At 41.1% G+C, this 24268-nt stretch overlaps 1 protein-coding gene across 2 annotated transcripts in view; it reads right to left on the bottom strand.

Moving 5' to 3' along the window:
- Positions 1-21229, bottom strand: part of LOC110488225 (transcriptional repressor p66-beta) — a 42328-nt gene extending 21099 nt beyond the window's left edge. The window contains exon 1 of one of the 2 annotated variants that reach the window (XM_021560360.3): positions 20908-21229. The gene's annotated coding sequence lies outside the window, so the exon portion shown is untranslated. The remainder of the gene's footprint in view (positions 1-20907) is intronic. The other variant, XM_021560361.3, reaches the window with a different exon arrangement.
- Positions 21230-24268: the final 3039 nt, after the last annotated feature.

The raw sequence follows: 24268 nt of genomic DNA, 5'->3' as shown, positions 1-24268 counted from the left end.
CTTCGACCTCATGGCTTGGTTTTGCGCTGTAAACTGTGGGACCTTATATAGACAGGTGTGTGCCTTTCCAAATCAATTGAATTTGCCACAGGTGGACTCCAATCAAGTTGTAGAAACATCTCAAGGATGGTCAGTGGACACAGGATGCAACTGAGCTCACTTTCGAGGAAAGGAAAAACAATTTAATCAACTTTAGAATAAAGGCTGTAACGTAACAAAATTGGGAAAAAGTGAAGGGGTCTGAATACTTTACGAAGGTACTGTACTTAAAAGAACTACAAAACAGTGATTGTCAGACAGCATAGGCAGCAGCTCTATAGAAATGATGATGACTTGGAATCAAATAAGTCATCAAATAAAACGAACAAACACAACAACTGAAATATTTTCTTAAGGTCATGTGAATAAATGATGGTTAATAAGTGATAAGCAGCAATGGGCCGTCACTACAATCATGCACATTGTTTTATTCTGTGTTACAGCATTCAACCCAAATAATCAAAAGTGAAAAGCGTGATTATTTTTTAATAATCGAATGGAAACCGAATTGACTTCAAATAGCACTAATCACTCAGCACTACTGTGAAGTGAAAAGAGAAGTGTTGAGTCAGTTTCTCTGAGGCTATAGGGCAGAAATCTTTCAAATTTGAGCTCAGTGCCCATGGCCATTGATGGCTGACCAATCTCCAGTTTCACATTCCTAGTTCCAAAGCAGGGTAGCCATAGACATAGGTTGTTGTGCTTGTGCCACAGATAAATATAAAACTGTATGAGGGATAACAAGGAACGTAGAAATACTGGCTCTCCATTGTGATTAATGGATTTCTGAAAGACATCCAATGAAGCTTTCTCAAACTGGTGAACATTTACTAACCAGCTGAACATTGCAATAATGCTATTGGAATAATGACACCTGCCATCATGTGTAGGTCATATCACTTGACAGATTTCCGTTGCTGAAAAATGCTTCCTACACGTGACTGGTGTTTTTAAAATTGGCCGTGACCCACGAGTATCCCTCACGTATCCTCAGATTTTGAGTACCTCTGAATTCCACAGGCTGTTTACGACCCTAGTATCAAGGGATCAGATAAGGGCCTATTTTCATTAGTGTAGCTGTATGCTCCGAACTTCTGAGGGATATTTATGATTTTCAAAATCGGCGGCAGACCTGCATTTCTGCACAATGGAGACAAAGTCCAGATTTTAAAATGGTTTAGCTGCCCTGCTCAGGGTTGAAGGTCAGTACGACAAACAGCCAATCCTTTGTGATTAGGATAGCAGTCCTATGGGGTTCCGCAAAGCAGAGCCGAGACACAGTGAGCTCGCTTTCACAGGCGACAACGCACTAGATGAGAGTGCAACATCCCCAAGGGCACATAAAGCAGAAATATTACTTCAGCAGCAGACACTGGCTTCATGATCTCATACTGCAGCCATTCCTGTGCCTCATAACTCCACAGGAGACGATCACAGGTGACAAAACACCATAAAGGGTCAGAAACGCTGGGGTTGCAGAAGTCCTATTTCTGCCTTTCCCTCCATTTCACTCAAAATCTCTCCGGTTTAATAGCATTTGCAGATGATCCATCCATTCTTCTTGCTTTTATAGTGCTTATAGTTCAGGGAAATGCATTATTGGGGAACTTGAGCTTACGGTTCGCAGCGCCAAAATGCCAGAGATGTAGAGTTCCAGTGCTTCATTTGAGGCCAAAGCTTGGTTTCTACAGAGCTTTCCTACAAGAGCCCGAAACCCATTCCTTGTTAGTAATTATCTAACCTTGTATTGGTTTCCAGGATTGGTGACCCAAAAATCAACATTGATTGATGAGTTCATAAAACAAAACGGTAATCTAGTTTGTAGAAATCAATACTATGATTGGCATTGGTCTTCTGATTGGAATGAATCTCTTGATGCAGTTGTACGCAAAGAGAAAAGATCACACTACTGAATCGGCAAATGTTGTAGGCAGAAAGACAGTGGCGGAAGCATACAGAGAGAGCGTCTAAATCCCATACTTCGAGCAAATGTAGAAGAGATGTAGACAACCCCATTTTATCAGTCACCAACTCTGTTTAAAAATGATTATTAACAAATTCACTGGAACACTAAGGCAAGGCAGGGACTTGGAACAATGCACCGGTTAGCTTTAAGAGTTGCTGGGAGGTATACTGTTAGCTTGGCTTTTTGCGCTAATCGTTGTGCAACTACAAAGAAAAACTAAACTGGTGATGGTAGTGGATAAACTGATTCTGAGCTACAAGCTACAACTTCAATAAGGCGACATTACATGGTATCAATAGCAGCTAATGCCGACTTATGTGAAACCATTTACAAATAAATAATACAATCCATCAACACAAAATCTACACATTTAAAATACATATTTTCTGGAAGAACTGTCAGTGCTGTGGTTATGGTACATACAAATCACAGGTAAAGGTCATATTAGTTGGACAAGAAGTGGCAGTCCATAGATCACATTTATTATGCTCTTTTAGCATACATTAAGATAACGAATGTTAATACAGCCTCGGACAGAGCAGTGACATGAGCCCATTTAACTCCAATCCAGGTTCTCATCACTGGTAGATAGTTTTGTGTCACATTATTGGGTGATTTAGTTGCCATGAAATCAACAAACTGCTAGCAAACTACTAAAATACGTATTGGTATTGGACAATGTTTGTTGTTGGAAGGGAATTTGAGGCCAACCGTATCACAATTGTTGTGCTGATGAAGATATGTCTGGGAACATGAAAAAAAAACTACAAAAACTGCACAGCAGCTTTGAAAAGCCAATGGAAGGTCTGGGCAGGAGCGCCGTGGTTAAGCTCATTGGTTAATGTATTAATTGGACCTACATCCTGATCAACCCACACACTGGCAGCCCTGCCATATATTACTCAGATCTGGGGGCTGCTGGGAATATGACCAGAATTTGCATACGGTTAGTTTCTGACACTAATGAGGCCAATTAGGCGGATGGCGCCCATGGCCACAGAGTTGTAATTGGTTGGCTTGAACTGCTCAGGAGTTATGGATAACAAGATGTGGGATTGAAGCCAATAGTAAGCACTGCAACTGTGAGATGTTGACAGACTTACAGCATCTTATTTCATATTGGTGGTTCTTGTTTATATACCCTCAGGTTGAGTAAGCCTATCAAGAGCTAGACTGACAGAGAAAAATCAGTTTCACATCTCAGAAGCAACAACATCCACATAAAAATGGCATGGAGAGGTGGGCTTCCAAATAAATATAAACACACACACACACATATACATATATATACATATATATATATACACACACACATACACATATATATATGTATGTATATATATACACACACACACACACACACACACACACACACACACACATACATACATATATATATATATATATAAACACATATGAGCACACCTGCACACCAACATAAAATACGAGCCATCTACAGAACACCAAACATCAAAGATACTCAACACCAAATGTACGCGTCTCGCCTCCCGCATCGATACACACCTCCCGTTCCCACCACCCCTGCTCAGGCACAACACTTAAACACACCTCTGGTCTTCATTAAACAAGACAACCGCTCATTGTGGTAGTTGCCACGACAACCGACCCCCTTCTATTTTCAAGCCATGCCACTAATCAATTCCTGTTATACTGTCGCCCGAGGGAGGGAGAGAGGGAGGGGTGGCTAGGGAGGAGGAGGGTGGTAGTGGTGGTGAAGAGGGTGGGGAGGTGGGGCTGGGCAGCGGCAGGGGGCAAAGGGGAGGAAGTGTGTGGGGGTGTGAAGTTGGGAGACAAAGAGCCAAACGTGAGCCCCGAGATAGCTGACTGACATGGCGGAGCTCCACAGTGGCCTTGATGGACCATCCATGGTAAGCAGCAAGTGGCAACACTATCTGGAAGAGGAATGAATCCTCAACCATGGCTGTGTTCATCAGTTTTAAAATATAGGTTGGAAATATTTTTTGCAACGTAAAACAAAAACATCCATCCTTTCAGTTAAGTCAGTGTTCTTCCAGTTGGTGCCAAATGAACACAACACAGGATTTCCTTCAAATAAGTCTGCCTCACAGTCTGTGTTTTTGGAGACTACTATACGGACGGTAACGGATGAGAACCCATGGTTACCAATCACAGACTAAATGGGTCCAGGACCCAATGAGTTTAGGTTACCTAGCAGAGAACAAATGGGTCCAGAACTCAACGGGTCATGGTTCCCACAGAACCAGTTATCCACTGCTGGAGCACACGTTATAAAGAAGACAATGCAGGTCAGGCCAAAATACAGACAGACAATCTGTACGCCTATTGAAAGGACACCAAACAATGTGTTTTTTTCCCCTTCCATAAGATGAGCATACACTAGCTCATCTGAGGCCCGATTAAATAGGCTAGTTTCCATTATTCAATTTTGGAAAAGCATAAATGACAATCCATGGCCACAAAGATCAGATGGGAAGAATGCCCATTAACTAAATGTGTCGTCTCAAAGACAGGTGTGGGATATTCATAGTGTTACCCTAAACACCATATTCCACAGTACAACCAACATGTTGGACAAATGTTTAGTATATACTGGGATCGTGATGACATTGGTTACTCTACCTTCAGCTCCAGTAACTTCTCTACATTGAACCTGAATGGGAAATCACTACATTAATTTCAATAGAATATATATTTTATTCAGCCCTTCCAGGAAAACCAGGGAAAAAAATGACTGGGTACCGAGGAGTGAATATTAAACTGACAATTTTCAAATTGTTAAACTATTTTATCCAAAATGATTTAATGTCAAATTCGTTTTTTGAAGAATAATTTTAAACAAAAACTCCATTGCGGTCTCCACTGAAACATCACGCTGTTTTCTGGCCTACAGTGCCTTCAGAAATAAGTCAAGGGGTATGAATGCTTCCACCTTCTGTTGTGTTACAGCCTCAATTCAAAATAGATTAAATAGATGTTCTCCCCTCACCCATCTACACACAATACCCCGTAATGATAAAGTGAAAACATGTTTTTAGAAATGGTTGCAAATCTATTGAAAATACAGAAATATCTAATTTAAAAAAGTATTTACACCCTAGTCAATACTTTGTAGAAGCATCTTTGGCAGTGATTATAGCCGTGAGTCTTTCTGGGTAAGTCTCAAAGCTTTCCACACCTGGATTGTGCAACATTTGCCCATTATTTTTTGAAAAATTCTTGAAGCTCTGACAAATTGGTTGTTGATCATTGCTAGACAACCATTTTTCAGGTCTCACCATAGATTTTCAAGTAGATTTAATTCAAAACTGCATCTCGGCCACTCAGAACATTCACTGTCTTCTTGGTAAGGAACTCCAGTGTAGGTTTGGCCTTGTATTTTAGGTTATCGTCTTGCTGAAAAGGTCTGGTGTCTGGTGGAAACCAGACTGAATCAGGCTTTCCTCTAGGATTTTGCCTGTGCTTAGCTCCATTCCGTTTATTTTTTTATCCTGAAAAACTCTCCAGTTCTTAACGATTACAAGCATACCCATAACATGATGCAGCAACCAATATGCTTGAAAATATGGGAGAGTGGTACTCCGTAATGTGATGTATTTGATTTGCCCAAACATAACACATTCTATTCAGGACAAAGTGAATTGCTTTGCCACATTTTTTGTAAGATTACTTTAGTGCCTTGTTGCAAACAGGTACATGTTTTGTAATATTTGTATTCTGTACAGGTTTCCTTCTTTTCACTCTGTCAATTAGGTTAGTAATTGTGGAGTAACTACAATGGTGTTGATCCATCTTCAGTTATCACAGCCATTAAACTCTTTAAAGTCACTATTGGCCTCCTAATTAAATCCCTGAGCAGTTTCCTTCCTCTCTGGCATTGGTTAGGAAGGATGCCTGTATCTTTGTAGTGACTGGGTGTAATGATACACCATCCAAAGTGTAATTAACAACTTCACCATGCTCCATGATATTCAATGTCTGTTTTTTTAATACATTTACTCATCTACCAATAGGTGCACTTCTTTGCAATGCATTGCTTAAAACCAAGTCCTAAAGCAATGGGACTCCGTAAATCTTCCTCAGATTATTACCAATCCCACAAGGTATGACTCGAAACACCCAGGAAAGGCTACTCTTCTTGATGTTATCCTCACAAATAATCCTGATAGGTCATTACAGAAAACACCAGACTGATACCTTAGTGATCCCTGTTTTACAGCCTGTGTTTGTAATGGCTGCTCAGCGAAACAACCTGTCCTGATTTGTCATAGACGATTACTAAAAAACTTTAATGAGTAAGCCTTCCTTCATGAACTGGCCTCTGTAAAATGGTATAAAATCAGCTTGATCCCCTCTGTCGAAAACACTTGGACCTTCTTTTTTGATATTTTCAGTGATATTGTTAACAAACAAGCCCCCATAAAGAAAACGAGAAAAAAATAAAAATAGGTTCGGCCCCTGGTTTGACCGTGATTTTGCAGTTACTCCACCTCAAGAATTTCATTTGGCGAAAGGCTTGGCACACGCAAACTCAGTCCGACTGGCTTTCTTTCAGGTAAATGAGAAATAAGTGCACTCAGGCTATCCGGAAGACCAGAGTTAGTTACTTTAAGGAGCAGTTCTCTCTCTGTGGGTCTAATCCCAAGAGAGAGAACTTTAACCGTTCTGGAAAATGGTTAAAGACCTGGAGAATAAACCCTCCTGTTCACAGCTGCTCATGTCCCTTAAAGTTGATCTGGTTGTTACTGACAAGAAGCACATGGCTGAGCTCTAAATCACCACTTCATGAAGTCAGGATTCCTATTTGACTCAGCCATGCCTCCTTGCCCGTCCAACATTTCCTCATCTCCCACTCCTTCTAATGCGACTATCCCCGATGCTTCTCCCCTCTTTCTCCCCTGCCCCGCTACAAAGTTTCTCCCTGCAGGCAGTCACTGAGTCCGAGGTGCTAAAGGAGCTCCTGAAACTTGACACCCCAAAAAACAGTGCAGTGTATATAGTCAGAAAATCTGCTGTCTCAGCCACTGAGAAAAAAAATCTGCTGTCTCAGCCACTGCCAAGGCTCAATCCTTGACCCCACTCTCTTCTCAATTTACATCAACAACATAGCTCAGGCAGTAGGAAGCTCTCACATCCATTTATATGCAGATGATACAGTATTTTACTCATTCTGGGGAGGGGCCAGCTGTGTTAAATGCTCCACAACAAAGCTTTCTTAGTGTTCAACAAGCTCTCTCTACCCTTTACCTTTGTTTTGGAGGTGTTCAGAACAAGGTTCTGGGGTTTGGTAAGAAAAAAAATGACCCTCTCCCCACAGGTGTGATTACTACCTCTGAGGGTTTAGAGCTTGAGGTTGTCACCTCATACAAGTACTTGGGAGTATGGCTAGACGGTACACTGTCCTTCTCTCAGCACATATCAAAGCTACAGGCTAAAGTTAAATCTAGACTTGGTTTCCTATATCGTAACCGCTCCTCTTTCACCCCAGCTGCCAAACTAACCCTGATTCAGATGACGATCCTACCCATGCTAGATTACGGAGACATCATTTATAGATCGGCAGGTAAGGATGCTCTCGAGCGGCTAGATGTTAATTACCATTCGGCCATCAGATTTGCCACCACTGCTCCTTATAGGACACATCACTGCACTCTATACTCCTCTGTAAACTGGTCTTCGCTGTATACCCGTCGCAAGACCCACTGGTTGATGCTTATTTATAAAACCCTCTTAGGCCTCACTCGCTCCTATCTGAGATATCTATTGCAGTCCTCATTCAACACCCATTCTGCCAGTCACATTCTGTTAAAGGTCCCCAAAGCACACACATCCCTGGGTCGCTCGTCTTCTCAGTTCGCTGCAGTTAGTGACTGGAACGAGCTGCAACAAACACTCAAACTGGACAGTTTTATCTCAAGCTCTTCATTCAAAGACTCAACCATGGACACTCTTACTGACAGTTGTGGCTGCTTCGCGCTGTTGTCTGTGCCCAATCTTGTTTGGACCATGTTGTGTTGCTACCATATTGTTGTCATGTTGCTACCATGATGGGTAGTCATGTGTTGCTGCCATGCTGTGTTGTCGTCTTAGGTCTGTCTCTATGTCGTGTTCTTTTGTCGTGATGTGTGTTTTGTCCAATATTTATATTTTATTATTTTTTGTATTTTTAATCCCAGCAGGAGGCCTTTTGGTAAACCGTCATTGTAAATAAGAATTTGTTCTTAACCGACTTGCCTAGTTAAATAAAAAGGTTAAATAAAAATAAATAGGAAATCTTTCCTGGGTCTTTGTGGTTGAAATGTACCGCTCGACTCAGGGACCTTACAGATAATTGCATGTGTAGGGTACAGAGATGAGTTAGTCAATCATAAATCTGGTTAAACACTATTATTACACACAGAGTAAGTCCATGCAACTTATGTTTACTCCTGAAATTATTTAGACTACCATAACAAAAAGGGGTTGAATACCTAGACTCAATACATTTTTGCGTTACATTTTTGATTAATTTGTAACAAATTTAAAAAAACATAACTTCACTTTGACATTATGGGGTATTGTGTGTAGACCAATGACAGAAAAAAAAAACATTGAACACATTTTAAAATTCAGGCTGTAACACAACATAATGTGGAAAAATTCAAGGGGTGTGAACACTTTTTGAAGACCCTGTATTCAGACAGATAGGTTCCATTTCGGAGTGTGGGTCATATGGACATGACGTTGTGCTTTCATAGATGCTGATTTTGGTGTGCATATGCCAACCATGGAACCCTTTCACTTTAAGTGAGCCATACACATGCATGTCGACATACAGTACTGTGGCGTATACATTAGGCAGCATACAGATGAACTAATTATGATTTTCACCGACACCGGATTCTCACTGACCTATGTTACAGTAACGTAACTGCATAACATTGACTAGTGACACTGCTATTCGAGGTACTCTGCCTCTTCACGGAGGAATTGGAGAGGCAAGGGTAGAACAAAGGGCATTGAGTCAGAACCCATCCCAAGTCATTGGTTTAGCATGAAAACAAGTCTACTCTAATGAATAGAGTTTCGTTCATTGAGAATGTGTGGTTACCCCCACGATTACCAAACTGCGTTGAACCTCTGTAGCCTACTAAATCCACCATATGTATTTCTGGATGTGGCTGTGCGTTTCTCAGACCCAACACCCAAACTTTGTCACTGTTTGCATAAATTAGTGTCCTGTTCCTTTAAAAAAGCAGAGTTACAATTCTGTTCACTTTTATTTTTTTATTACCCAGAGTACTCAGCGCAGTCAAAATGCGAGCGAGCCAGTCTAAGCCGGTTTGTAACCTCAGGGTATGGAATTATCTCTTAATATGTAGCCGTTAGTGGTCAGGACGTCACACGAAGACAGGGAGAGAGAAAGAGTCAGAGTGAGGTTGGGAGGGAGAGAGAGGAGTGGGGAGGGGGGGGCAATGAAGCCCCTGTGCTTTCAGGGCAGAAAGAGGAAAAGCTACTTCTTGCAAGACGCTGATTCTAAACCTGGCATCTTGACAAAAAGGGATCATTGCGGAACTTCAGACCACAGGGTGGGGCATACGTTGTTTAAACAAAAAAAAAAAATTCAATAGGAAAAAATGCTGGAACATAGGCCATCTGGAGAGACAGAGGTAGCAGTGAGATTTATAAAATGGGGCAGTGAGGGTATCGATGTCTTCAGTGAAGACATCAACACATGCCTATAGACGCACACAAAAGGCACAAGAAACACATCACACCAAACAGACATACAGGCAGGTTTTCTACATTAAACCCTGTGAACCCTGACCCCTTGAATCACATAACTGATACTCTTATGCCGGATGCACACTACACAACTTTCAAAATCCTAACGTCGTTGAGCCTCTCACATTAAGTGACCGTATTTCCTGTATGTTTTTGTCTTGCCAACGTAGTGGTGCGCACGCTCAACGTTCTGGCACAGATGGGTTGTCACACACTACAAGATTCTTCACTTGGTCATGAGGATTCTCCATACCACCATGCTGTCTTGCGAAAAAAACAATGATGTGATTAGATTGATTAGACGCTTTGGTTAAAGGCAAGTATAAACACATACTAATAGTCATGGCTCCTGCTCGAGAGTCTACAAATTCTGGGTGACGCGAAACAACCTCTCACAGGCTTCTTTGACGAGCTCTCATTGGCTATTGCTGATCGCCATTCTCAAAAAAACTTGTCATTGCACATCTTACACTACAAGAGCATTGCAGATTTTGTTCCGATAAAATCAAACATGTTTGAAAATATTGGGATCTCTGGGACTGCTCAAAGACAGGATCGGTAGCCCTGAGAGTGCGTCTCTAAACCGCTCACATTAAATGAGTGTCGGTGACGGGCCACGCACCCCGAGTAGGGAACTGGACAGACAGTGACATTCAATAATGCCTTGCACTCTCTTGCCTGCATCTAGCTGATATAGGGTGTAATCATTAGTTGCAAACGAGAGTTTCTATTGGACAAATTCAGGTATATTTATCCCCGTTTTGTGCGGTTGGCTTCCATTTAAGAAACGTTTTCAACAGAATTAGCGGAAAGAATACACCCCTGATCACACAGTTCACTTTCATAGCAGCCACATTGTATTCCGTCTCACATCTCTCCTCTCAAATTCTCCCTTTGCTTGAGTACTTCAATGCACAACAAATCAGCTGTATTTGACCAGACGAAGACCTTTCCAAGCCAAACCGCAACACACAGCCTACATCGTTTCCACCATATTAGCTAAAGTAACGTAATAGAACTAACGCGTTAGTAAACCCTTTACAATCCCGCAGTAAAGTTAGTGTACAGTAAGCCGTTACAACGGCGGCCCCGGTGGCAATTCTTTAGTAATATCAAAAGCTTACCTCGACTTGGAAGAGTTCCAGTATTGTGTTGCAAAGTTATAGCGAGCTAGCTAACATAGCATCCCTCTGTTTGAATAGCGTGTTTCAGCTGCATTTGCTAGCTAAGTGAGTAAAACTGAGAGTGTCAAACAAAATAAAAAAAATCTCTAGCTTCTTTATTTTGGAAGAAAATAATTTGTTCAAAACTGTTCACCTATTGTCTTTCTCCGAGTCAACTACCTCACCACAATTTATACCGTGCAGTGCTAGCTAGCTGTATCTATGCTTTCAGTACTAGATTAATTAATTATTATTAATTAATTAATTCTCTGATCCTTTGATTGGGAGGACAACATGCCAGTTCATGCTGCAAGAGCTCTAATAGGCTGAAGGACGTCCTCTGGAAGTTGTCAAAATTACTGTGCAAGTCTATGGATGGGGATGAGACCCATATTCCTCCTAGGTTTTGTGTTGAAGTCAATGTACTTAGAGGAGGGAAGCTTGCAGTCCTCCGGTTACTGTTGAGGCTACTGTGCGGTTGTGCTGTTGAGGCTACTGTACACCTTCATTGCAAATAATGTGTTTTAATCAATTATTTGTGACATGTAATTATATTTAGTATAGTTATCTAAAAATTTGAACTTTAAATGTTTTACCATTTAAATGTGTATTAAATTCACTGAGGAGGATGTTCCTCCCCTTCCTCCTCTGATCCTTCACTTGTATACACTCACACACAAAAGGACAACACAAGATCCCACTATACAGGGCCAGGTGAAAATAGTTTACAGGAAGAGAGAAGGGAGCTACAAAGACGGAACGTCTGAAAACATCTTGCTCGTTTCCGATGCCTTCTGTGGGCTGACACCACAAACAGAAAATATTTGAGGTCTGGCCACCACCACACAAAGGTGCCCTACCGCAGAAGGCAAACTGTAGTTCTCATCATGGTCAGCTGATGCTTCCATAAAGGACAATGATGAGGAAATATCTCAAGGGGCAGAATAGCAATCTGTTCCAGTGCATAAACATGCTCATATGAGAGGGAGAGGGCTGTGGTTAAAGACAACGAGGACATAGCCCTGTATTATCATTAGCATTAGTGAGTAGCACAGGTGAAGGACATATAGTCACATGAAGACAGTGTTTCCAGACCTGGTCCTCAGGGACCCCCAAACATTGCACATATTTGTTCCATTCCACCACTCATCAGCACACCCGATTCAATGAAACAACGGCTGAATTGACTAGTTGAATCAGATGGGCTAGTGCTGGAATCAAACACATATAGTGCATTTGGAAAGTATTCAGACTCCTTGACTTCCATATTTTGTTAAGTTACAGCCTTATTTTAAAATTGATTCAATTGTTTTTTCCCCCTCATCAGTCTTCACACAACAACCCATATTGACAAAGCAAAAACAGGTTTATGCTAGTTTATAAAGAATACAAAAAACTGAAATGTTACATTTACATAAGTATTCAGACCCTTTACTCAGTGCTTTGCTGAAGCACCTTTGACAGCGATTACAGCCTGGAGTCTTCTTGGGTGTGACACTACAAGCTTGGAACACCTGTATTTGGGGAGTTTCTCCCATTCTCTGCAGATCCTCTCAAGCTCTGTCAGGTTGAATGGGGAGTGTCGCTGCAAAGCTATTTTCAGTCTCTCCAGAGATGTTCGATCAGGTTCAAGTCCGGGCTCTGGCTGGGCCACTCAAGGACATTGAGACTTGTCCCGAAGCCACTCCTGAGTTGTCTTGGCTGTGTGCTTAGTGTCGTTGTCCTGTTGGAAGGTGAATCTTCTCCAGAGCGCTCAAGACCTCAAACTGGGGCACAGGTTTTCATCAAGGATCGCTCTGTACTTTGCTCTGTTCATCTTTGCCTCGATCCTGACAAGTGTCCCAGTCCCTGCCGCTGAAAAACATCCCCACAGCATGCTGCTGCTGCCACCACCATGCTTCACCATAGGGATGGTGCCAGGTTTCCTACAGACGTGACGCTTGGCATTCAGGCCAAAGACTTTAATCTTGGTTTCATCAGACCTGAGAATCTCGTTTCTCATGGTCTGACAGTCCTTTAGTTGACTTTAGGAAACTCCAAGTGGGCTTTGATGTGCCTTTTACTGAGAAGTGACTTCTGTCTGGCCACTCAAATCATATTTTATTGGTCACATACATGCGTTTAGCAGATGTTATTTCTGGTGTAGTGGTGGAGTGCTGCAGAGATGGGAGAACCTTCCAGAAGGATACCCATCTCCACAGAGGAACGCTAGAGCTCTGTCAGAGTGACCATCCGGTTCTTGGTCACCTCCCTGACCCTTCTCCCCCGATTGCTCAGTTTGGCCGGGCAGCCAGCACTATGAAGAGTCTTGGTGGTTCCAATCTTCTTCCATTTAAGAATGATGGAGGCCACTGTGTTCTTGGGGACCTTAAATGCTGCAGACATTTTTGGGTACCCTTCCCCAGATCTGTGTCGACACAATCCTGTCTTGGAGCTCTACGGACAATTCCTTCGACCACATGGCTTGGTTTTTGCATGCACTGTCAACTGTGGGACCTTAAATTAGACAGGTGTGTGCCTTTCCAAATCATTTCCAATCAATTGAATTTACCACAATCGAACAGGATGCACCGGAGCTCAATTTCGAGTCTCATAGCAAAGGGTCTGAATATTAATCTAAATAAGGTATTTCTGCTTTTAATAAATTTGCAAAAATCGCTTTGTCATTATGGGGTATTGTGTGTAGATTGATGAGGATTTTGTTTAAATTTTAGAAATATGTCTAACATAAAAAAAACAGTAGAAAAAGTCAAGGGATCTGAATACTTTATGAATGCACTGTACATTGAGAAACGCTGTCCTGAAGGAGAATCTGAGATGGACGCCATAGAGTCTCCTTCACCTACTGGCCTTAGTTCTCTTTACACTAGGACACAGAGAGCAAAGAAATGAAAACTACAGTATAAGTGTACTGGACTGGTGTTCACTGTTAACAATTCTGTTACTACTACTTTACTTTTCTGGCTGACTCATAACAGCACAGACATCCCTACAAAACAGTGAAGGGGACAGTGTTTGGATGACAGGGAATGATACACATGACAGCCAGGACACGTCCTGACTGTCAACATTGGGAAAAGTTCAACATTGGGGGAAAAAAGGTCAAAAGAGCGGGAAAAGGCCAAAGCCGTGGCAGGATACGCGTTCCACAAAAGGTCACAGCGTCAAAGTGGTATGTGTGTGAAAGGTATATTTTGGTGGACAAAAAAAAAACATTGTAGAAAGTGACAATTAAATTCACTTCATTTAACAAGACGTGGCACACCATAACATTGAAATTATTTTTGTAGGGCATAACTACGTCTAAGTAATTTTCAAACTACTTTTTTTTTGTTGAAAGATGTGAAACGTACACAGTGCAACAAAAGGAGAGCTACAGTAGTGTAGCACACCAGCCACATAATCTACCGCAAGAAAATGTGAGATTCTACTGCCTGCCGGATCTGGGAAGTGTTAAAAGAAGGGAAACACCTTCTCATTGACAGGGGGGAAGAGTTACTTATGTCAATATATAGTGTCACTTCAGACTCTTGAGACCAATATAGAAATTCCTACATACAAAACCTGCCTACACATCACCCCCTCTCTTCATCAACCCAAGTCTGAGGGGGTACTGTTGCATAATTGTCTCCTCATCTACATGGAGATGCTACAAGTCTATAAAGCAGTATTTTACACATGGTCATGTAAAAAGTAAAAATTTAATGTAACCTTGTTGTTATCCCTCCATGTTCCTCCCACTGTCAATCCATCTTAATTTGAGTGTCATGCAAATGATAACCGGACCAAGCATAGACACCACTTCTTCTTCAGTCCATCAGCCTTTCATTTTCCCAGCTCATCCCCTTCATGCACACCTCCCAGCCTACCTTTGCAGTGAATTCATTTTCATTTTAAGCTCTTAACAAACAAAAAACACAATTACTCAAAAGGGAATACCCAGAAATGGGGATGTTGTGAAAGCCTACTGGGAGGCAAAACTACTCATCCAGAACAACGGTGCCAATTAGCCACCATGGTGCCATACGCATTTAACCTTTATGGTCACTGACACAATGGCAGAGGTTCAACACAAGAGAACACAGTGGCATTAGGACCCCTGTGGACCTAAAATGTTCTTATGAAAGGAGTCATTCAAAAAGGTCTCACTTTGTCTGATCGAACCAATTATAGGCTACTCTGTTCACACTATTGAGCTGAACGGTACTGGGCTGAACGGTACTGGGCTGAACTGGTTACACATCCATCATCTTTGCTGGAACTATGCTGGAAAGGACAATGTGAAAACAAAAGACATATTCCAGCACAGCAAGGTTTGGGTATTTTACCAGATAAGATGACTAAGAAAAAATTATTATTAGTTACATGGGGAGAGGAGGGGGGGATGAATGAGCCAATTGGAAGTTGGGGATAATTAGGTGACGATAATGGTATGAATTTAGCCAGTACGCCAGGGTTAACACCCCTACTCTTACTAGAAGTGACATGGAATCTTTAGTGACCACAGAGAGTTAAGACACCCATTTAATGTCCCATCCGAAAGACCGCACCCTACACAGGGTAATGTCCCCAATAACTGCCCTGGGGCATTGGGAGATAATTTTTTTGGACCAGAGGAAAGACTGCCTCCTACTGGCCCTACAACACCACTTCCAGCAGCATCTGGTGTCCCATTCAGGGGCCGACCAGCACCAATCCTGCTTACTTTTGGAGGCAAGCCATCAGTGAGATGCAGGGTGGTATGCAGTTGTCTGAAAGGGTATGAGTCATCTGGGACCTGGTGTGATGCTTGGCGACCACGTGTTCCACATGAGTTCCACAGCTGCGTTTTGCTTATCGAGCAAAAACGTTGGGGAGGTCTGCTAATTAAGCGTCGCAGGGAGCCATTCATCTGGGCTGATTGTTTCTGCACAGGGTTTAATCAGCCTCGCGTGAAGCCCACTGAACAACACAGCCACCCCCATTCAGGTGTTAACAAGGCCGTGACGCCAAACATACACACTTAACATGCAAAACCAAGCATTCTTGAGACCCATTCGCAAACCAATTACATCCCATGCTGCTATTGAATTAAATTGATACTCTTCTTCTGGGTTTGCTGGCTAAGGCCCCGTTAAAAGAAGGGGCATTCCAAGGTGAGTAGTAAAGGTACCTTTTTCTTTGACTGACAACAAATAGGCCAATGCAATACCTGTGTAATATCTGTGGGAAAGTCTAGCCAATTACTTTCCCATCTCACTTCCATATTCAAACAATGGTTTTCGGTAAACCAATGGCTATGTGTGAGTATGTATAGCCTGCAGCTGTTGGGGATTTCATATAACCTACACATTTTTCGTTCACGACTTGCACTGAACAGAAAGCACATTACAAGCAAGGGTATCCCACAATGCATGCCTCGGCACTCCTTTGGGAATGCCCTGGCTCTCACTAAAACTGAAGTATTTTTCATTGATACTCACCAACTTGAACAGGGACTGGTTTCAATTATAATTATTTCAAGGAACAGCATAGGTTAAAGGTTAAACCATAAACTATATATGCAAATAAGGGGACATCACTCGCTGTGCTGACCTTTCATGACCTGTGGACAGCGAGAAAATGGCTAAAACCAACACGGCATTACAGTGATTTTCTCAATACTAAGTTACCGTACAGGTTGCAATGTGCACAATTGCATTGTGAATCAACTGCAATATTGTTTGAAAAACATTGTTACTGGACATGTCAGAAAAAAAAATAGTAAGCCTGTGAGGACACATTTTTCTGCACTCTCCTTTCGTTTTACACACGTTGCTATGCAAGATGGTTCCCTTGTTTATTGCTACACTTCACATACATTCATTAACATTGCACATATCAATCAATAATCTACTGTCGACAAGGCTTCTCCCCCTCAAAGGATTTTCACTGGGGCGGATTCTTAAATAAACTTCATTTTCCTGATTAAGATGTAATTATACAGATTTCTCTCCCCTCAAACGGAGAGCGTTTATATCTTAATTTCAAGTAAGTATGGACCCCTTAATGAGCATAGATTTTAAATGGGGTCCCTCTTCCACGACTGAAAACACAAGGACGGCGTTTCATTGGACAAAGCAGCTTTCAGAAGATATCACAGGCTTGTGTACTGGGTATGACAATCCTTTTGCACTGCAAATGTATTTGAGCTTAAATAACATAGGCCTACGTGAATGCTGGACAATAACATAGCAAAGCTAGTGGTACCAAAGCCGACTGACAACTGCAAATTTGACCTCCTTTAAATAAAAAATTACAGCTCCCGTCCTAATTTACCCTACCTCCTCATAAAATCATCGCTGATAAAAACTTAAGTGGAAAAGCCGCTGAACCATAGCTTCTCCAGACCAATAAGTGGCACACTCTCTGTTGATATTTTGCAGAGAGCTTCCTGTACACTGTCGTAGGAAAGTCTGAGGTAATGGTGTTGTCATGACTCTGCTTTTGTATAGAATCAAATCACATTTTATGTCACCTGTGCTGAATACAACAGGTAGACCTTAACGTGAAATACTTACTTACAAACCCTTACCCAACAATGCAGATTGTTTTTTAAAGTAAGAAAATATTTGCTAAAAAAATAAATACATTAAATTAAATAAAAATAAGAAAAGTAACAAAATAACTAACAAGGTTATATACAATGGGGTACTGGTACCAAGTCAATGTGCAGGGGTACAGGAACCAACAGCTGGTGAATAGCTGGTGTCAAGGCACACAGGCTTTATCTGTGAGAGTTCCAGTCTCCTGCCAAACCCAGGGCCATTGAGTCAATCGGGACATGCCAACTCAGTGGTAGGGTCATCACACACACACCAAAAGCGAGGGTCTCTTGAAACAAGCACTGAGTGTCTGAGTCAATGGGTGAGTGCAATCAAAATTGTACTTTTTCCCAACACCACATGAGAAAAATACCTTCCCTATAAAAAGGTAATGAGATCAATATTAGGATAGTCAATATGCGAGGGACTCCACCACAACATGCTCCTTTCATCAGGGGTCATTGTGGCTGGATCCTAAGTACATCAGTGGAGGGCACCTGGTCTATTGTTACCCAACCGCAGGTGCACTTGTCGCTTATTTAGAGCCTGTCACTTTGTTGTGTTTGAACAAAGGGGGTGTTTAAAGGACAGCCTGTTTATTTTCTAACCTTTTTTCTTTTGACCAAGGTCAATGATCCTGAAGCATAGCCAAGGCCACTTACATTGAGTTCTGTTGTGATCTTTCCCTCCAAAAATGATAAAGCCTACATAAACTGTCCAGTTTGTCTGATATAGGCCTACAATCTTCTTATAAGCCATGTTTGTTTGGAACATATTTGTTCCCAGGAGAGGAAGCAGTTGCTTATCCTTAAATGAGATGCAGAGGCTGATAGTTTTAACGGATTATAAAAATGGCATCTGTAGGTTCTATTGAGCCAAGGGACTGGCTTAGCCATGATGTGATAGATCTGAAATACTGCATTCATGATACACATCTACAGAAACCAAACCGTGTAACGTTTAACAAGGCATTAGCTCGACCTTTCTTTGTGGAACTGAATCTGTACCATGGGAATTTGTAAGAGTTGAATCTTGGCACAACGTCGCATCAAAAATGCAGGAGGACGAGTGACGGAGGCCTGATGGGCATTGCTACACCAGGCAGTCAGTTGTGATAAGGCACCGTGGAAATTAAAAGTGTGCACACTGTGAAATCCCTTCATGGGCAGCTCCAGTCTGCTGGAGCACATCAATTGTGTTAAAGAACTGCAAATAAATAAAATAAATAAATAACATTGTTTGTCACATACTACCTAAACTGAGCAAACACTCCTTGATTATGAACTATCGATGCTCTATATCAGGGACAGCATTCACAAATATGCTAAAGCCACCCCCCAAAAATTACAAGACATTTGTAATGGATTCCTCTTCTACCCCATGTAGTTGAGTGTGATCAGGGCCATAGGTCTCTACATACAAATACAGTGTGGGAAGGAGCAGATGGATGGTAGAGTGATACACATTGGGAGGACATGGCGATGGCTGTTCCATCATTGACAAAGCAGTGCCGTAACCGTCCATTCATACTGCTCGACAGTGTTCAACACCAGGGACTACCATTCATAGACTGCAGACTTTCATTCATAGAGAAAGGGAGAGAGAAAGGTAGACAGAAGTGAGCACTGGATGTTCCAGGGCTCAGAAAGTACTGTACTTCTATATTTTTTTCTGGTAGAATTGAGTGTCTGGTGGGTGACAAAGCACAGGTGAAATACATCTCAAAAATGTATTGTATGCTTATAAAGACAAAGGGAAAAGTAAATAAACAAATAAAATCTTCAGACAACAAGACCCAAGATGCAGGATCCATGTTTAGATGTGTTTATCCTTCATTCTTGCATATCTTGGATTGGTAAAGATACAGCTGGTTATGCATCTCTTTTCCATATATGACTGAAAGAAAATACTTCCTCTTGGCTGAAGTTTTAACTCAAAAATAACTTGACATTGCACCTGAATACCCCTGTGTAATTCTGAAGTTGAGACCCCAAAATAGAGCAGACATAGGGTATATTTGAAACTTTTAGGAATGGGTCCTCTTGCGTTCAGAATGGGCCCACCTGTGTTCCAACTAACAGCAGTCTTCATCAATTCCGCTGAGACTTTTCCTTACATTGTTCCGTAAACTGTAGCATATAATTAGACCTATATAGACACTTAGAGCTCCCACGGTCAGATTAATTCTTAGAAAGTAATTCAATGAGTGAAGAGTAGAATAATTGAAATTTAATTCAATCTCAGTCTTTTGGCAATCTGTTAACCATCGATAGGCTAATTTAATGGGTTAGGACTATTCTCATTGGGAACAAATGTATATTGCAATTTAGTCTCTTCCAACAGCTGCCTGGCAAGTGAGTCTACATATGGGCCACGAAATGTTGCCAAAGCCGCATGAGTATCAGACAGTTCAGCTTGTCCCGGTTCAGTAGCCTTGGCTCTACCCAAACCACCTATATAAATAAATTAGGCGCTCTCTCACTATTGACTTTTCTGCTGCACCGAAAATAATAGCCAGCACATATTAGCTAATTTGCGTTTCTTTCCTAACGTCATCTAGGCATCTACTGCCGTTTATCAGTGGCTGCCCGTTGGTTACAAACAATACATACATTCGCGTGAATTAAATTTCAAGTCTTACATGTCAAGCGTCAGGCAGCCATTTGCGTGCATATGGAACCAGTTGAGAGCACGTCCTCACTTACATACATGGCTGATGCATTTTCGGATTTTTTCCCCTAATTGTACAGCCATCAACTACAATGCACACTAGCTTTGGCTACTCACTGCGCTCTCCACACAGCTCTGTGAAAGTACCGCTTGGTCTTGTGTCTACAAGTACCACTACATTGGTAATACACATGGATAATCTTAATACAAGGGGTTTTAAAGCGAAAAATGTGGGTATATTTGGAGGATTTTACCGTGTGCACATGCACTGCTTGTGTAGCCTGCCGGGCACACACAGCGCATTCTCCACCAATATGAGTTAACCCCTAGAGACTCGAGATGAAACAATGAAACGGATTTGAGACATTCACTACAATGTTGCTATTACCCGCATCTTTGATATTTCTCTAAAAACGTTCGTTTATTTAACATGCGTTCTTTATGACAATGCGCGACATCTATAAAAAATGCCTATCAAATTATCCCAGACCTTGATTAGTCACTTTCAACCGTTGGTTGTTGATGGCTTGCAAATAAACTTGCAACAATATACGAACCATGCTATGGTATTGTTTGTCTTTGCGCCACATTTAACCCCGAGTCACCCCTATAACGTTGGATGTGATTATTACTACCCCAAGTAGAGTTCACTCTACCACCCGTAAGAATCCAAATCCTGCCGCCGCAATTTCAAAAATGATATTCCATTTTAGCTAGGCCTCATCCATATCCTCGGACTCACCTGACTCGCCTTTACCCCTCAGGTTCCACAAGCTCAGGGTTCTCTTTCCGATCCTGAAGCGCTGCAGTAGCTCCTCACGACCAGGCACCGGCAGGCAACACAAAAGCTCTGATTGGGCCTCAACGAGCGCTCATCCCCTTGGTCTCAGCCCAGACAGACGGGTTATTGGTCGGCGGCTGTGTCGGAGGCGCGCCCCTATTATTATAAGGTGTGTGTTTTTGTCTATGTCTAGAGGGGAGGGGACAAAAAGCACTGAAATGATGGGAACTAAATGGCTTGTTATGGGCGCCGTGTCCGCAGTACAAGGCAAGAGTACTACATTGACAGATAAAGAGTGGACAACAGTATTAAGTCCCTCTTCATTCAGCCATGGCCATCGACTGGATCTCCGAGGAACAATGCCCTTTCTACGACTCATCTTGAACCTAGTATTTTCGTGACTTGTAGAATCGCTTTTCTACCAAGAAGAACACCCGATTAAACGCTTGATAGTCTGCCTATACGGCAGTAAATCATATGCGTAAAAGCGGAAATTAAATAAATCAATTTGGTGTTATATAATTTATATTTTTCAAATTGTAACTTGTTTAACACAATTTAGGAATTGTCAAAATAACATATAGTCTATATACAAGGCCTACGTATAATGCATATTCATAGACAAGATCATGTCACATCTGTATCCTATCCTTTAGGCTACAATAGAAATGAGATCGATTATTGTGATAGCGAATGGATGAACGATGACACGATCAATAATGTATAGCCTCTCTGCGTTGAGGCACGAACAATAAGATGCCTGACCTACTTAACAAACTATAGCCTAATCGAAAGTAAATGTTGCATCTACTAAAATATGTATCTTTGGAACAAAAATAGGATTGTTAGAGCATGGATTTGACTCGAAGTATTGATGAACTCCACTTTAGGCCGTGCGTAAAAGGCAAGCAATATTGTTCTTTACAAAAAAAGTGAGTGTATATTACTGGAAACTTTCGAAGTTTAACAGTAAACTACCAGAATGTTGGTATCTTTCAAGGATTTTATGTAATCTAGCACATGACATGTAGTGTCCCTTTTGGGTACTTCAGATTATTACAGGTGTCTGTAATTATCTCGGGCCCTCTCTCTGGTCATATCACATGTAAAATATATGAAATAAATAAACAAGATGATAATTAAAAATGATCAATGACAAAGCTGTTAAATATTATCCTAAATATAAACCATACATTTTGTAAATACCATTGATGTTTAATATGAGGCTTTCAGCATATCATTTATATTTTTTACACACTTTAATTTATTTTACTATGTAAATATGTGTTTGTTGTCAATGTTTTGGAGTCAAAATAGTGGCAGTTGTGAAAAAGTCAATAGTTGGACAACTTGCAGAGGTCATTTAAAATAGTGCCGCTATTGAAACTCATGGACAATATGGACACATAAACATGAGTGCTATATGGAATACGTTTTATAAAAGTTATTCAAGTATAAATTACCAACGTTACGATAGATTTCCATAGATTTTCTGTTAATTACCAAAATTACTGAAAGATTCCAGTAACTTTGGTATATTACCGGTAGCTTTGCAACCCTATGCAGGCTTGCAGAGCTGCAGTTTACGCTATATTAATCGCGATTGTGTTGATATTTCACTGTTAAAACAATTACAATGTTTTGCAACAGCAATAACTGAGCCCTCTAGCGGCATGCAAAGAAACCCTCGCTTGGCACTTGGCCAACACATGTGACCGTACAGTCAATATACTACATGTACTGTACAGTCCTATCAGGCGATTATATAAAACCACAAATACTATATGCTACTCATGTAAACCCCCAGTGATGTAATCTTGAGGTTTTACCATCTTTAAATAATGGCTTTGACATCAGTTTTTTGTTATTTATTTACCATAAATGTTATATTACACTATATAGAATTCATTATTCACGATTAAATATGAAACTGGGTCACATTAGTCTTATAACCTGAGCTGGCTTAGCCATGTCCTGTAAAATATAATTTCACATTATCAACCAATGATGTATTCATGATGGCAAGGCCAAAGGGTCACACATCTTCAAGTCATTTGTTTGGTCGAAAGTCATTAACCACAAAGAGTAGCCAAGGAAACCTGGTTAGGGAGCTTTGTTCACTAATTGACATTAATCAATGGGATGAGGTAATGCCTCAAAACCAAGCCGACTCTTGCTCAGGGTTCTTCAGTGAAAATAGAAGCTTCACCACTCTTTATGGGCACAATATGATGACTGCAGTTACCTTTTCATTTTTAGAGTGTGTGTGTCTGTGTGCGTGTTCAGGGTGTGTTTGTGCATTTATTTAACCCCGGCTAAATATGAGAAATACATCTGCCAAACATCTGAGAGTTTTTTCTTACTGTATCTGTTGCCGATTACTTCTCTCTTTTCTCTCTTTTTGGACTCTCTCATCATTTAAACATAAAAAAAAATATTTAATCAGGTAAGAACAAATTCTTATTCACAATGACGGAACAGTCAGTGGGTTAACTGCCTTGTTCAGGGGCACAATGACAGATTTTTTACCTTGTCAGCTCGTGGTCAGTTCCTGGTTATGTCCCCTACTCTAAATAGAGACACTAAGCTTTCCTTATTTTTATGATCCAAATCATATCAAGTAAAATAAAAATATATTTGTCACATGTGCCGAATACAGCAGCTGTTGTATTCTTGGCCATGTACTATTATAATCTCCACCCGGCACAGCCAGAAGAGGACTGTTCACCCCTCAGAGCCTGGTTCCTCTCCAGGTTTTTTCATATGTTCCTGCCTTTATAGGGAGTTTTTACTATGAGCCCTTCATGAACAATACTGAGTTTTTAAACACTAAGTAAGAAAATGTGCTAAATAAACAAAAGGAAAAATAGTAACACAATAAAACAACAATAACAAGGGGTACCGGTACCGAGTCAATGTGCAGGGGTACAGGTTAGTCCATAGCCACCCGGTCATCTCTCTAACTTCTGTACTGTATTGTATTTTTGAAACACATTCAGAGCCTTTCCCAGAAGTGACCTATCACTGCTGCCCAAAAATACCCCACAAAGACAGGAAGTCAAGCCATTTTTGTGAGCCTGCTTTGTGTTCTAGAGTGGTAATTTCCCTCTACGACTACTTAATTACATTTTGTATTATACACGAGGCAGTGGGTTGTGCAATGGTATGTACAGTTGAAGTCGTAAGTTTATATACACCTTAGCCAAATAAATTTAAACTCAGTTTTTCACAATTGCTGATTTAATCCTAGAAAAAATTACCTGTCTTTGGTCAGTTAGGATCACCACTTTATTTGAAGAATGTGAAATGTCAGAAAAATAGT

The sequence above is a fragment of the Oncorhynchus mykiss genome, chromosome 30 (genome assembly GCF_057628025.1).
Source record: "Oncorhynchus mykiss isolate SJ-2025 chromosome 30, ASM5762802v1, whole genome shotgun sequence".
Lineage (NCBI taxonomy): Eukaryota > Metazoa > Chordata > Actinopteri > Salmoniformes > Salmonidae > Oncorhynchus > Oncorhynchus mykiss.
The sequence above is the reverse complement of the archived record's forward strand: the minus strand, read 5'-3'. Positions and strand labels throughout refer to the sequence as shown.